The following is a 17,195-nucleotide window of genomic DNA, read 5'->3' on the forward strand; positions in this document are numbered from 1 at the left end:
ACAGATGTCCAGCTGGAAATAGTACATCAGACTAGCATTTGTAGGTGGTGGACAACAGGTGGGTGTTCATTATTCTTGAGAAATGTGGGGATGTTGAGTGGTATGAGATAACATCATCATGGCCACCATGCATGGAAATGTGAACCTTGCATGTGGCCAACACTCTTGCTTTGCAGTAAAGGGCTTGGTTGATGAGTGGGGATTTTAGCGATTTTTCCCCTTCAATACTCCACACCCTCAAAACCTGTCTTTCCGCCATCACCAACTGGATGGCCACCAACTTTCTCAAACTCAACCCTTCCAAAAAAGAATGCCTCCTCATCTTCCCCCCAAAGGCACACACCCAACCTCACCCCCTGGATCCAGGAGTTCACGACAGACAACCCACACATATCCCTCTCCACACCTGATGTTGGCTGGCTTGTTTGGTGTTTGTGTGGCTGATGGGCTTGAGTGTGTTGTGAAGGTAAGATGGAGTTTTGAGGTAGATGACTTTGAGTACAATGGAGAGACATTTGAAGGAAATTCTCTAGAATTTGGGGAGCCAGTGGAGCTGGGCAAGAGCGGGGTGATGTGTGAATGTTTAGGTTGCTGGAGGATGAGTCTGGCTGCTGTGTTTTGTATGGCTTACAGGGGGGGCAACAGTGTTGTTGGACAGTCCAGTGAGGAGAGCAATTCCATAGTGCAGTTTAGAGAGAACCAATGCTTGGACTGCGGTACGGGGCCCATCAGGAGGAAGGAAACAGCTGATTTTGTGTAGAAGATGTAGTTGTGACAGTGACTATGTGGTGTTTGAGGGAAATGTGGGGGTCAATGGTGAAGCCAAGGGATTTATCAGGTGTGGTAAGGGATATGCATGGGCTGTCCGTGGCAAGTTCTTGAATTCAGGGTGTGAGTTCGGGTTTGCGTCTTTGGGGATGGGAGAGATGAGGAGGTATTCTGTTTTAGAAGGGTTGGTTTGAGGAAGTTGGTGGCCATCCAGTTGGTGATGGTGGAAATACGGGTCTTGAGGGAATGGAGTTGTGAAGGGGATGACATTTGGAGGTATATTCATGTGTTATCTGTGTAATGGTGGAAATGTATGTTGTGTTTGCTAAGGGTCTGTCCTAGGGATTCAGCATATAGATTGAAGAGGAGTGGAGATAGGGAGGAGCCTTGCGGGACCCCACTCTTCTCAGGGTTGAGGTCTGATCTATAAGGGGGCATGGAGACAAAGGGGACATGGAGACAAGGTGTGTCCTGTCAGTGAGAAAGGATATTCATCCTGTGGGCTAAGATGTCTAGGAGAATGGTGTGGTTTATGGTGTTGAAGGCTGCAGAGAGGTTGAGGAGTACAAGTAGTGCTGTGTGTCGTTTGGCTGTGATGCTGTGGAGGTCATCGAGGATGAGAAGAGTAGCGGTCTCAGTGCTGTGTTCAGACCGAACATTTATCACTGTATAGCCGCTGCGGTGTCACATCATCTACATTACTAATCTGTGTTTAAAAAAAAGCACAAAAGTGGAAATGATCCTTTCATTGGCAGCATCCTATTAGCCCTGCCTTAAAGCAACTATTGGTTCATAATGATGTTCACCATATAATTGTGTTCTCGGCTCCACATCTTCAACCTGAATTTTTCCGGAACAGATACTGAGTTTCTCTGACCCTAAACATTTCAACCAGCCTGGGCTTCAGTGTGTTAACAATGGTTAAGCAAAAGTACTGTTTACATTTAGCTATTTAAAGAGAGTGTTGGCTCTGTGTGAGGGGCCATCTTAGAGTAGGCTAGAGCCCCATTCAGCATGTCTTATAGTTATTGATGTTTCCTGGAAATCAGGAGATGTACCCCCCCCACACAATCTTTGGGCTCCCCAGTGGAATCCTGCTTTCTCTTTGGGGTCCCTTCCATGTTTTCTCAGGGAGTCAGGCATTCAATGCCTCTTAGAACACTTGAGCGGAGGCGGTCTGGCCGTTAGAGAGTGAGGGGGTCACCAGAGAGCTCCTACAAATCAGGAACCCTTACACGAGATCCTATGGGGGTCACAAGGAGAAGTGAGGCACTTGAAGCATTGGAGGGGCAAGAGCAAACAAAAACACAGAGGACCGGCCATATACCTTAGTCTGCCTAAAGTACTTGCCATTTCCCCTTCTAATAATCCCTACAAGTTGCTGATAATGATGTCCTTTTTATAGAGCTCTTTCCCCAAAGCGCTTTACAATGAACCTATTTGCATTAAGCACTAGAACCCAACCAAAGTTGGTACTCATTTCCTGAGCTCAGAAGGATGAAAGGCTGAGTTGGCCTTGCTGGGATTTGAGCCTGTGACATGCAGATAACACAGAGATCGTAGCAGCAAGTGCTCAATCCGCTGAGTTATCTTACCAGCTGATCAAACCTGAGGCCTGTCCTGCCTCCTATTTGAGGCCCCAACCCCGCAGTCTCCCCATATTTAACATGGGGATGATGTCATCAGGGCAGAAAGCAGGATTCAGACAGGCAGAATCTTGGACCCTTGGTTTCCATGCCAAAGCACCACCTCCGTTTTGGTAGTCTCAGCATATCAGTCTTTGTCCCACCCACAAGGGCAGTCCAGCACCGAAATGCTAGGCAAATCTCCTCTGAACAAGAGTACCATCAGCAACCCGAGACAAGTTTTTAGGCCTAGTGGGACCTCATCAGTGTGGTGAAGCGGAGCCTCTCTAAGACACAGTGAGGAAGGGGTCCATGTCTGGATTACCCTGGGTTACGTAGGATGAAACCCCAAGTTTTACAACGTTACAAAGGAGTGTAGGAGCCCCTCTACTGAGAACAAACATGAGTCAAATACCCTGATCTATGGAATTTCCTCCACTCAGGAGGGACTACAACCATGTTTTAGCTCATTGCACCCTTCACAGAGGAGAAATTACCCATTTGCATGTGAGTCTTTGTCCCACCCACAAGGGCAGTCCAGCACCCAAACGTTAGACAAATCCCCTCTGAGCAAGAGTGCCATCAGCAAATTCAGGCACGTGTTTCAGCCTTGTCAGGCCTCATCAGTGAGGTGAAGCTGAGCCTCTCTAAGACATAGTGAGCAAGGGGTCAATGTTGAGATTATCCAGGGTTACTTAAAGTGAAACCCCAAGTTTTGCAAAGTTACAAAGGCTTGTGGGAGCCCCTCTACAGAGAACGAACATGGGTTAAACACCCTGTTTCTTCCACTCAGGAGGGTCTACAGCCACATTTTAGCTCACTGCACCCTTCACAGATCTCAGTAGAGGGGCTCCCACACTCCTTTGTAACTATGGTAAATGAAGGGGTAAAAGCCAAGCGTAATGCTTTTATACCTTAATTTACTTCTCTGCCCAATTTTCATTTACGTTCAATGCAGAGAAGAGGCATGAGCAGAGTTAACCTCTGCACCGGGTTGTCCTCCTTTTTCTGTAAAGTTAAAGCATCTCACAATTCATGACATGTTTACGCAGGCATGCAAGTAACGGATTCCTATGGAATTTGCCTCAATTTAGCACCCGCTACAAACAAGTGGATTTCATAGGAATCCATTGGTATATGGAATCTGCAAAGCATCATTTGCAGGCATCATTTAATTAGTTTGGGCAATTAGCTTGCACCACCTAGCCAATTTGCGCCACTTCTATGCCGAAACTATTGCCTCAGAGTACAGCTAGGGAGAAATGCTGTGTGGTATTGTAGGGTAATGTTTATTTGTAAAGCGCCTATACACAAGGCAAGAGTCTCAAGGCGCTCAAGGAGGGAGGGAACAGGGGGAAAAATCAACAGTCATTCAGAGCCTTGAGTTTATGAACGATAACCAGCCTGCCCAGGCAGAGTAAGTGCATATAATACAATACAATTAACAGTGTAGATAACAACAAATAGGTCTGACGAAGATTCTGCAGTTTTTCCAAGAGCATAGAGGTGCCACCAGGTAGGAGGGGAAACAGGGAGGAAAAAGATAGACGATCTTCAAGGCATGGTACGTTCAGATCGTGCAAGAGCACAGACGCTACAGGAGAGAGGTAGGGGGAGGACAAGTGCAGGGGGTAATCCAGATGCGCCCATTTGGCCAGAAACTGGGTAAGTGCTGAGAGATGCCATTCTCAATGGGTAATTGACCAAGTGCAGAAGCAATGAGGCAAGTGCTGGAGGACTGGCGAGGGTGCCAGGCACATGTGAGACTCTGAGGTATTCCCGGCGGCTAGTCGGCATGCTGTGTGGAAAATGAGGGAGAGAGGGATAGAGCAGTGAGAGAGGTTAGCAGGGTAGAGGGAGGGAGAAGGCAGAGGAGAAGAGGAATTGAGCAGCGACCCATAGCTTGTAGGTGTTGTTTGATTATTTGCCCACCCATAAACTGCCCATAGCCATGCTAATCCCTATGGCCAATCCATCCCAGTTCCTGCCCCACCCTGGCCCAAATTCAATCTTTTAGGAACTGTTTGATGTTGCGTTAATCAAGCCTTACCACCCAACTTTGAACTTAAAGTGCCTGCCAGTGTTTTTTCAAAGCAGTCTTCTGAGATTTAATGACTTAATTGGAGCTGTAAACACACTACTGGTGTAATAAAAATGTCTTAACCAGTTCTGCCTTCAGCAACTCGATTTATAAGCACTAGGCATGTCCTTCACTCAAGTCCTGTTAAAAACAAGCATTGGCAAAGCCAACAGTTTTGACTTGTGAATAAGTATTAGGCATTTGCCACAGTTATGGTCTACTTGATCGAAAATATTTAACCTTTTCCAATTCGACCTAATCATTTTTGGTTGTTTTTTAGGTATAAAATGCATGAGGAGACCCCCACAAACCCCCACCCTCACTTCCCCCCACCTTAACCCATTCCCTACCCCTCCCCAAATATTTATTTTATTTAATTTGACCGAAAAAACAATAAAAAAATGTTGGTCAAATTGAAAAGGTCAAATGTTTTTTTTCATCAAGTATGCTAATACCATTTGCCACTCACTGCTATTAGATGCCCAGGTACCTGTACCATTTTGCACTGGCTACTATCAATAGCCAGTTAATAGTACTACAGCAGTGCCTGACAAGTACCTTTGCCATGCCTACACAAAAGCCCAAACTGCTGGCAATACCAATGCTTGTTTTTACAAGAAGATGCAGCAAGTAAAGAGTAATGGTGATTTGCCTGGTTTTACGGTTTCGTTTTGCACTGCCCCATACAAAAGTAGATAATTGCATTGAGGAGACCCAACAGCACATAAGTGCTAATGTTGGCACCTACCTGCACACAATGACACCCAGTGACACCAAATGACACCCAGGGGGTAATTCATAGAATTCAGCGCACAAGTGGCGCACGCGGCTGGCGCACAGTGTGCGCGTGCGAATCCCTGTGCCAGCCGCGTGCGCTAAAATACATTTCCGCGCACAGCGTATTCATGGATTCCAGCCACCAAAACCAGCCGTGGCGCACAGTGGTGCAGCGACCCTGCAGCAGCGCCAGTTACGCCCCCAAGAACGCCCCTTGCGCAGGGAAAAGCCATCAAAATCCCCAATCCAGCGCAAAGGGCTGCGCTAACCCTGTACTAGCACGGCGAGCGGGGTACGTGTATTACTGGGGTGCGCGGGAAGTTCCACACGCGATTGGCCCTGTGCGAGTGGAGTACGTGTATTACTGGGGTGCGCGGGAAGTTTCACACGCGATTTCAGCAGGGTACGTGCATTTCAGGGCTGCGCGGGAAGTTCCACACGCAAATGTCCTGGGTACGTGTATTCCTGGGGTGTGCGGGAAGTTTCACAAGCAAATTCAGCAGGGTACGTCTATTTCAGGGGTGCGCGGGAAGTTCCACACGTGAATGTCCTGGGTACATGTATTTCGGGGTGCGCGGGAAGACTCACACGCGAATGTCCTGGGTACTTGTATTTCGGGGTGCGCGGGAAGTTTCACACGCGATTTCAGCAGGGTACGTGTATTTCAGGGGTTCCGGGGAGTACTACACGTGAATTGGCAGTGTGGGTCCTCCCAGGTGTTCGCTCTACAACCTCCACGGCCCCTGCAGGCAGCCCACACCACGGGGGACTACCCTGCACCCCTGCTCATGTCCCGCAGGCAGCCCATCCAGCATGGGCATGCCCCCCAGCCAAGCTACATGTCACCTTGCACTACTGATCAACAACGCATGTCTCCCAGCACCCCCACCCCCCAGCAGTGCAGGGCACCCTCCACCAGGCCCCCACTCTTGTCCAACTCATGTCCCCCTGCACCCTCACCCCCCAGCACTGTGGGGCACCTGCCAGCAGGCCCCCCCTCATGTCCCACACATGTCCCCCTGTACCCCCACCCCCCAGCACTGTGGGGCACCTGCCAGCAGGCCCCCACTCATGTCCCACTCATGTCCCCCTGCACTCCCACCCCCCACCAGTCAGGGGCACCCTCCACCAGGCCCACACTCATGTCTCCCAGCACCCCCACCCCCCAGCAGTGCAGGCCACCCTCCACCAGGCCCCCACTCCTGTCTCCCTGCACCCCCACCCCCACCAGTCAGGGGCACCCTCCACCAGGCCCCCACACATGTCTCCCAGCACCCCCACCCCCCAGCAGTGCAGGGCACCCTCCACCAGGCCCCCACACATGTCTCCCAGCACCCCCACCCCCAGCAGTGCAGGGCACCCTCCACCAGGCCCCCACTCATGTCCAACTCATGTCCCCCTGAACCCCCACCCCCGCACTGTGGGGCACCTGCCAGCAGGCCCCCCCTCATGTCCCACTCATGTCCCCCTGCACCCCTACCCCCCAGCAGTGCAGGGCACCCTCCACCAGGCCCCCACACATGTCTCCCAGCACCCCCACCCCCCAGCAGTGCAGGGCACCCTCCACCAGGCCCACACTCATGTCTCCCAGCACCCCCACACCCCAGCAGTGCAGGGCACCCTCCACCAGGCCCCCACACATGTCTCCCAGCACCCCAACCCCCCAGCAGTGCAGGGCACCCTCCACCAGGCCCCCACACATGTCTCCCAGCACCCCCACCCCCCAGCATCCAGGGGCACCCTCCACCAGGCCCACACTCATGTCTCCCAGCATCCCTACCCCCTAGCAGTGCAGGGCACCCTCCACCAGGCCCCCACTCCTGTCTCCCTGCACCTCCACCCCCCACCAGTCAGGGGCACCCTCCACCAGGCCCCCACACATGTCTTCCAGCACCCCCACCCCCCAGCAGTGCAGGGCACCCTTCACCAGGCCCCCACACATGTCTCCCAGCACCCCCCAGCACTGTGGGGTACCCTCCACCAGGCCTCCACTCCTGTCTCCCTGCACCCCCACCCCCCACCAGTCAGGGGCACCCTCCACCAGGCCCCCACACATGTCTCTCAGCACCCCCACCCCCCAGCATCCAGGGGCACCCTCCACCAGGCCCCCACACATGTCCCCCTGCACCCCCACACCCCAGCACTTTGGGGCACCTGCCAGCAGGCCCCCACTCATGTCCAACTCATGTCCCCCTGGACCCCCACCCCCAGCACTGTGGGGTACCTGCCAGCAGGCCCCCACTCATGTCCCACTCATGTCCCCCTGCACCCCCACCCCCCAGAATTGTGAGGCACCTGCCAGCAGGCCCCCACTCATGTCCCACTCATGTCCCCCTGCACCCCCACCCCCAGCATTGCGAGGCACCTGCCAGCAGGCCCTGACACATGTCCCCCAGCCAACACGTCATCACAATCTAGATCCCTGACCCTTATGGGCAGCCTCCACATGCCAAACACCCACCCAAGTATTGCATCCACCCACTCAGAATTGCCAATTACATGATACAACCCCAATGGCAAGTATGTAAATGAACACATGCCCCTCACATACACACAATGGGTGTAAGTGAATGTCAAAACCCATATCATGACATGCATGAAACCAATGATATGATACTACACATTGAAGTTTGATGAAAAAAATGTATTAAAAGCAACATAAATGGGATTAAAAATAAACAAACGACAATGGGAATTAAAAACAAAAAAGCAGCATGTCCGTAAAATAATGAAAAAACACAAATCATAATCCAAAGGAAAGGTGTCCAAAGTCACAGTTCAAAAAAGTACATCCAAGGGAAAAACAAAACCAAAAACCATTGCTCCATGGGTAAATAAAAAAAAAACATAATCCAACAGTCAACTATATACAGATAAACAATCCAGGGTCCATGATCCCAACTGAAGAAATGAAACCTATCTAAAAATACTACGTAATAAAAAAACTATATACAAAAATGTTGGCCATTGTCCAAAAGGTCCAAAATCAAGAAAAAAGCAAAGGAAACCTAACACTAACTACATAACTATTTACAAGGGCAGCGGGCAAGTCCAACGGCTCACTGGATGTTGTCATGGGCCAGGGCATCATCGAACTCCTATTCAATGGCTTGGAGGCGGGCATGTTCCCTGGCCACGAGGTCTCGCAGGGATAAAGCAGTGTCCAGCTCCAACTCCCTGCGAAGACCCTCGAGGCACTCAGCCCGCCTCAGCTCCCTCTGCATGGAGTTCTCCGCCCTGACCATTGTGAGCCGTTCCTCCTCTGCCCGCTGCCGCTCCGCACCTATCTGCTGGCCCAACCGCTCCCACACGGAAGCCACTCCCATTCCAGGGTTCTCCTGCCCTCCGGCCGATGCCTGCACCCCTGATGTTGATGCCCCTGAGCCATGATGCCTCCCACGTCGAGCCTGCCGCTGCCTCCGACGCAACTGCCTGTGCCAGCACGACGGCATCCAGGCTGATGGAATCCACCGACGCCGTCATGCACGTGCCCTGCCCGATGATGCCGTCACATCCTCCATCTGCTGGGGTCCAGTTGCTGGTGTGTCCACCCTTGCTGGACCTCCGACTCCCGACTGTGGCAGGGATGGGATCCCCACCGAGTTGGCTGCATTGGTCAGGGCAGGTCCACAGGGGGCCTTGGTGACATCTGGGCCGGAAGACGGCATGGAGAATGACTGGCGCATAGCCTCCACAGAGGAGGAGAGGGTCGCCAAAGTGCCCAACACATGTACGAGACCCCCGACCACGACCGCTCCCAACTGGGCCACGTTGGCACGGTGCTCTTCGTGATGACGTGCGTGCTCCCCCCGGGAAGCATGCACCTCATCACGAATGACACCCCTGCGCAACGCAACACCAATCAGGACCTTCTCCATACGGCCAGGGGTCCCCTCGTCCGCAGGTGGAGGGGAGTCAGATGACATGGACATCCCCCCTACCTGCGGACGGGCCTGGGATGGGGCATCCCTGCTGGTGCATGGTGGTGCAGTCACAGTGTCAGGGACAGTGACATGCACAGGCACCTCCACGGCGACCTGTGCTGCCTCCTGCCCCTGCCCCTGGACTGCACCACTTGCACCAGCAGGGATGCCCCCATCAGGCCCCATGTGCGGCTCAGTAGCGGCCTCCTCCTCCTCTGTGGAAACCACCAACCTGGATGGCTCCACACCGTCTTCCGCGTTGCAAGCCCCTGTGGGGGCTCACCCACCCCTTCCGCTGCAGCCGTGGGGGCATCCACGGCGCTTTGCTCCACAGTGCCGTCTCCGCCCTCTTCTTCACTTTGCGCTGTGTAGAGGGAGACATAGAACACAAGCATCAGGGTACTGTACAATGGTCCCCTAGACAGGAAGCAATAGCAGATGAGTGGCACTGTCAAAGATCACTTCCATCATGTCCCTCCACAACACATGGGTCAGTGCAGGCAAAACACATGTAGTAACAGGCATGGCGCATGCTATGGACATAAGCAAACATGTCCAAGGGACTCTTGAAACATACAATGTTGTTTTTGAACTCACATGCATCATGGGTCATGCCTATCACATTCACACACTTCACCGTACTTTCATCCATCTGGACTCGTACACCCCAGACACAGTGGATGCAAGGATAGCTAGGCTGCATCAGTGGATCTGAACATTGGCACAGACATGTGTCATGCATCCATGGCATTAACAAGTCACAGACATGCAGGTCAGACACACAGACATGGAAACCATACATGTACATGGCATCATCACCCATCCCTCACCCCCACCCATGTCCAGGAACAGAGACTGGCATGCTCTCATGTGTCCATTCCGCATAGGGCTCCCCATGTAGCATTTAAACACATACACCAACCGTGTGCTTCACACATTACTGGTCTCACATGCATGACCATGATGTCCCTGCACACACACACGCGTACATGGCCTATGTCACACATACAGGCAAGTATCAGACAACCAGCACACTGCAACATGCCCTGTCTCACACAGCAATGCCTGGCCACTTACCGCTCGACTCCAGACGGGTCTGCCTCTCAAGGACCTGGACGTGGAGCGCTGGGGATATACGTTCCAGGACCCTCATCTGATCTTCCGACAAGTGGCCCCGGCGCCCCTTAGCATCCGCTGCCTTCAAGAGGCGCCGGGCCTTGTTGAGGGTCCTGGACCTGAAGTCCTCCCAGCGCTTCTTGACATGATGTAATAGTCGGACTGCCACCCCCGCTGCATTGATGGCAGTCACAATGTCCGTCCAGATCCTGTCCCGTCCATCCTTGTCGGCGCGTGATGATCCGAAGAGGGCATCATAATGCCCCAGGACATGCTCCACCAGGACACCAACTTCCTTCTGACTGAAGCTGGTGGCCCTCTGCCCCTCTGGCTGGGGGTCGCCAGTGGTCTCGGATGGTGTTTGCCCCGACATGGCGACCCCCGAGGCAGGCGTGGGTGGGCAACTGGGTCCTGGGGCTGGGCTGTGGAGCGATGGTATCCCAGTCGGGAGTCTTCTGTTCCAGCAGGGGTGGACACAGCAACTGGACCCCTGCAGATGGCTGATGTGCAGGCACCAAATGGCAGGGCACGGTGGCAGCAGGCAGGCAGGCAGCAGCAGATGGCTCGTGGGAGGATGCTTGGGGCTATGGGGGGCAGTAATTTGGCCTTTTGGGCAGGAGCGTGGTCTTCCGTGTGCATACGCGTGGCCAGCTTGATACGGAGTGATTTGACAAGTGAAAATTCTGCACGTCAGCGTGTAATTCGAGGAAAGGCCCTTAACGCGTAAGCGCGTCTGCAAGCATACGCTATTTCATTGGACAGAAGGCCCTTCAAGCGCAAGCGCCTCTGTGACGTGACGCGCGCAGGCGTGCAGGGGCGTTTCAGCGCACGTGAAAAACTGCACATCCACGTGGGAATGCGTGTAATCTGAGGAAAGGGCCCATGCGCGTAATTAACGTGACGCGCCTGGGCGTTTCCCTCAGCACGGGTGAAAGGTGAGCGGGGCAGCAGTTCGCTGTACGTGCCTTTTGTGGAGACCGACGTGTGTTGCTGCTTCCTTTTGTTTCGCGCGCCATCACAACTTCACAGCTATCAAGGACGTATCTGTTCTTTTGGTGGGGGTATTGGCTACGCGTGTTTTTCTGCATCGCGCTAGTCAGACAGTGAGTCGCACATGCTATTTTTCCCACTGCGGGTGCCCCTGTGTATCAAACCCATTTTCGATGTCATAGTAGCCTGCGTGTCCCACGCGTACGCGTTATTCGTGTTACTGGGTGCCACCGCGTACTGCGGGAGGTTGATTCCACGCACGTAGGCTGCAGGGTTGCGTGCACGGTTTTACTGCAGTTTTGGGGTGCCTGAGCGTTGCGTGACCCATCACTACATCACCGGGGTCACATACAGCCTTGCAGGTGCAGGGGGGCTGTTAACATCTTGCTTCCCACCCCCTTCACCCCAATTGCCCAGGTCAATTGTGGTGTACACCTCCCATTGGCACTACTCCATCTGTGCCGGCACTACTACATCTGTGCCATGGTTGGGAGGACACCAAAGGTGAGGGGCGCCTCAGCTGGGCGTACTCCTCATGGCGGGCGTGGTCGGAGATGTGGCCGTGGTGACCAGGGAGTAGGGGATTCCAGGGTGTCCAGGGCGGCCACAGAGAGGGAAGAGGCAGGGGTGCGCCACTTGAGCACAATGTTGTGCCATGTGTCGGTGCAGGCATGCCACCACCCTCTGTGGTTCCGGGGGATGCAGCTTCTGCATCTGGCACTGGCGCCCGTGTGACCCGGCAGTCCGTTCCATCGACTGCCACGGGCCCAAGGGTAGTGGTAGCTGCAGGTGCAGCTGTGGACACCGCCACCCAGGCTCAGGGTCTGCCAGCGCAGGCTGCGTCGGCACTTGAGGAGCCCTTGGTAGATTTCCAACAGGCCAGGAGGGAAACCATAGGGGCAGGCAGGGCTGCTCAGACCAAGACACGTGTCCCTGGGGCATTTATGTCATCTGCTGCCCCGAACAGCCGGGTGTTGGCAAGTGCAGCGGCAGATGCACCCAACAACACCCAGGTTGTGAGTCTGCCAACCTGGACCATTGCAGTCAATGACCCTGCCACAGCTGATGTTGCTGCGCACGGTCCATTAGAGGCCACCCAGATGCCACTGACACAAGTCAGGCCTTTGGTCGTCCCTCCATCTGCCACTCCCTGGCTCAATCCACCGAACCCACTGGCCATACTGGTCAGGGCGACATTAGCCAGCCAGGGTCTGCGCCACAGTCCAAGAGGAGGAAGGTTGCACCTGCAGCACAGGCCGGGACCCCACACACAGCCACGACCTCCTGCACGTCGAGGAAGAAGCCTTTCTGCAAGCAGGAACTGGACTTCCTCGTGGGCTACGTGCGGGGCCACAGCCGTGACATGCTAGTGGGTGCCAATAGTCAGACTACGGCTGCCCAACGTGACACCCACTGGAAGCATGTTGCGGAACATGTCAGTTTATTCGGCCATGAGGTGCGCACAGCGCAAGAGTGCAAAAAGCGTTGGAATGACATCAAACACAGCACTAAGGCTAAGCGTACCTCTAATTACAACTTGACTCTGGTGACTGGCGGTGGGCCTGCACCAGAGGAGGAAGAGCTCACTCCGCATGAGGCACTCGTTGCGGAGTTCATAGCACCTGAATTGGTCGAAGGAGTGGGAGAGATGCTGGACTTTGATGCCCAGTCCAGTGAGTGTTGATGCGTGTTTGTTGAGGACGTGTGTGTTTCACTTGTGGGATGTGTTGTGCATGATTGCCACTACATGTGACGTGTACATGGTTCTGATGTGTAAGTAATGCAATGCTTCCGTGATGCATGTCTGCTCTGCTGGATGGTGTACATATGGAGCAGACGGGGACTGTCCGCATCACCACTATTGCACCTTACTGACATGCTGGTTACAAGTATGCCCCTCCGGTCCATGTTCCAGCTCACTGGCCCTTCTGCATGTGGCGTGGGGTGACCTTCCTCTCAGCACAGGCACAATGTCATTGCATGACTGACGTGCATGTCTCCTCTGCCTGCATGCGGGGACTCCATGTAGGCATGCTCCCTTGCCCCTCCTCCGCCACTCTGCACCCCAGTTCCACCTTTGCACTGGTCTGCTTCAATCTTGCCAATGTGTACTTTCCTGTTCATGCGTCCTGTGTAGATGCTAACTTCCAGCGTACAATCTGCCAGATATATGCCGTGTGGTACAGCCTTAGTACTTTATGCAGCGTATCTCACTTGTACTGTGCATCGGTCAGATGTCCCGCAGGGACATGAGTGCCCATTCATGCTCCATGTGCATTGCACGCATGCCCCTATGTGTCCTTGACTGGATGATCACTGTAATAAAAGTCCTGGGTGACATACATTGCATGGCATCTCATCAGCCTTCCCATGTCAACTGTGGGTCAGTACTGCGTTGCACACATGTTTAGGGTCTGACAATCTGTGTTGCTCACAGGCTTCAGACTGTTTAATGGCCAATGACTCTGTACAACTGTTGTAGTGTCTTCTTCACACGTGGGCGGCCTCCAGAGTTATCCTGCTTACTGTCCCATCATCATTTGCAGTGTTGTCACTTGAATCACATTAAGCTGTTGATGCCAGTCAACACTGCCTGTCAATACACAGGTCTATGGTCAGCCTTTTGATACCATGCTAGGCATCCCTGCTTTTGTACTTGGATGGAGGGGTGCTTGGCTTCTAGATATGGTACACATTGAATGCACAATGCACGTGATGCCTGAATTTGTCCTTGCACTGCCTTCACATTTCCTGACACACACCATGGAGTCCTTGTACATGTAGGTAGTGAGTGGCGTACACATTTTCTGCACTGCATAGACCCACTTCCATGGAAACTGCCACCTTTCAACAGGTCTGATCACAGAAGCAATTCAAAGTTGACCCAGCATGCATGCCAGGTTATATGTTGTGTGTCACATGTCTGCCTGATGCATTTGTTGTCGGTGTGTGTGTGTGTGTTGTGTGCTTCTGACATGTGTAGTGACCTTGTTTCTCTCTATTTTTCAGGTGATGACACAATGGAGGCGGAGGATGGTGTTGTCATGCCAGACACAGGGTTGTTACCACTACATCAACCCGGCACAAGTGGGGGTCGTGGGGTGGTAGGCCACGAAAACCCCCAAGTGCTACAGTCCATCTTGTCTCTGGCTGCCTATGAGTCCAGCCTTGATGACGACTCTGACGTCCATGTCGAGTTGGATGAGCAACAAGTCCATGTATCAGGGGTGAGTGATTCTGATGTGGACACTCAGTCCGCGACACCTGCACTGAGGGATCAGACAGTCTTGGTTCCTCCGCCCGTGGTGGATCGGGACGCAGGGTCACCCTCCACACCAGTCACTGATGTGCCTGGGACATCACGTTGACGGGGGCATGTAGTCGTGCAGCCGCGGGCGGTGCCAACACAGCGAGGATACCCGGTCCTTGGTCCCGCAGGGGTCAAGCCCAGCAACGCGGTCGCCGCACGCAACCGCAGTATACTGAGTGGGAGCAAGACTTGACTGCCAATTCAGAACGGCAGGGGGCAGCAATGGAGAACATCACTGATAGCATGGAGCGTGTTGCCCGATCTGTGCTCCCCCCTGCTAGGCAGGTGCTTCTCCAGCAGCAGGCAGCACAGTCCACGGCCCGCTCGCTCAGGCTGGGCATGGCGGCCTCAGACAGGGCACGCCAGGCTGAAATGTCGTCTCTGCGTCAAGCAATTGCTGCTCATGCAGAGGCGTACATGGATGCCCTGAGGGAGGAGTATGCTTCCCTCAAATCCACTCTGGGTGTCCTTATGATGTCCCAGAGGCAGCAGGCAGAGGAGAGGTTTGCACAGCTTGAGCGTACCATCTCGGCTGAGCTACAGGCTTGCCGGGAGGTGCAGCGGTTGTCCAGCCAGGCCTTGCAGGAGGAACTTGTGTTACACGTGCTACCTTGCAAGAGGAAGCACGTGTATCACGTGAGGTTCTGCATGCAGACCTATCTCACATCACCACACAGAACCAGGTTCACCCGTCCGGCAGACTTGCTGCCGATGAGGGGCAAGCTGCGGCTAGGCGTGGCCAGGCTACTGTGCCACGTCCTCCTTTCCAGGATGAGCCAGACTTGGACGACCATCTATCTCCCTCCATGGGCTGTGCAGGCGTTGAGCCCATGGAGGTTTTTTTTTGGCTCAGCATCATCGCATGTGGGTGTTGAGCAGCAGCCTGTACCTCACCCCTCCTGGGTGCCTCCCCTCCCCCCCGGGTCGTATGTGGCCATTTTTGATTTTTCTTTTAGTTTAGTTAGTTAAGTTTCTGTTTGATAGTTAGTTTAATTAGGTAATGTAGGTTTTTCATAGTTAGTGTAATTAGTTAATATAGTTTAAAATTGCTTGTCTATTGTGCTTTCATGTGACGGTGCGGTGCTTTGTGGCTTTTGAAGGCATCCACTGTCTGTTCCAGCTGGGCCTTTCAGGCTTGTCTTGTGTATGTGTTTGCTGCTTGGGGTCCTTGACTCACATATGCCACTCCTGCCTCCCTTATCCATGGGCTCGCAAGGATGGTTCAGTGTGACAGCCTATTACACAAGGGCTTTGGACTGTCATATCTGTGGCATGTCTGGTGCTGTGTAACTTGTGTTGACACCCCTAGTGGGGATGATTGCGGTGTTATTGTCCACTGTTCAGCTTTTGCTAGATGGGGTGTTTCATGATTAATGTGTACATTCATTGCCATTGTGTAGTATGTTTCTTATCTTTACTGTACACGTGCTTGTTGCAATTCATGCCGTAGATAGTGTGTTCCACACTTTGGATGTGAAAGACGGACTGATGGTGTGATTTCTGATGTAAGTCTCTGACATGGTCCAGTAATGAGATGCCCGAAGAGACACACACAGATAACTTTAAAGCAAAGCATTAATCATGTGTTTCATGCCCTTTCTGCAGATGGATGAGCCTCCAGACCACCTTTGCCAGCAGAATGGCCCATTGGACGTCTGAATTCTGGACATGTTTGTTGGTGCCCACATGCACATGTGTGCACAAGCAGAGGCACAGGGATTGCAGACCTACATCCTAGAACTGCTGACGTGATCCAAGGAACTCCAGGCAAGGTGAGCAGCACGGGGGGGCCACAACACAGCAAAGCTTGCACCAGGCGAGTTGCACATGCAGGCTTAGTAATAGCACTGAGGGTGAGCTTGGACGAATATTGGTGTTGAAGCACACAATACAGCTCAGATGTGTTGGTGGACTGATGGCTGTTGATTGTAAGGTTGTCTCGGGCACCTGCAGGGGCAGTGGCACATACCCTCCGGTACACCAAGGTTCATTGAGGCACTTGTATCAACCATGTAGCCTTCTGAGACATGGAAAGGGGCAGCTCACAGGGACATACAGCAAGGGACATACTCGGGTGCAGTGCATTTCATTTCCATGTACATTTTGAAACATGCACTGCCTACTTTGTTTTGGTCATGGTGGAACACGACTTGTTCTGAAGTCATGCCTTGCTATATGGGTCTGTCTGCTTACCCAGGGAACATTGCATGTTGTGTGAATTGTGACACATTGGTGTTCCATTTGCCACGCACCCACCGGGGGCTGACTTACTGCATTGACTGTGTATAACCCATCATAGGGGTAGTGTTACATATGGGTATGAAGCATCTACACCAGATTGTCTGTTTGTAGAGTAGTTTGTTGCTATGGGGCATATTTGGTGGTGTATTTTTGTGTTATGGGCACGGACAGATTATTAACTGTGGCTCTCTTTGCAGCATTGAAGTGCTCCTGTAACCGGACCTGAGAGTGCGCAGGCAGGAGGCCAGCACTCAAAACCAGAGCTAAGTGTCTTGTTGTTTTTCTTTCAAACTGCTCTGCATAGGCTTGCTGGGGGGTGCACTAATGCATGGATGAATGTGTAATTCAATTTGGTATGTTTGTTT

This window comes from Ambystoma mexicanum, chromosome 12 (assembly GCF_040938575.1).
Source record: "Ambystoma mexicanum isolate Mex_15411 chromosome 12, UKY_AmexF1_1, whole genome shotgun sequence".
NCBI classification, from domain to species: domain Eukaryota; kingdom Metazoa; phylum Chordata; class Amphibia; order Caudata; family Ambystomatidae; genus Ambystoma; species Ambystoma mexicanum.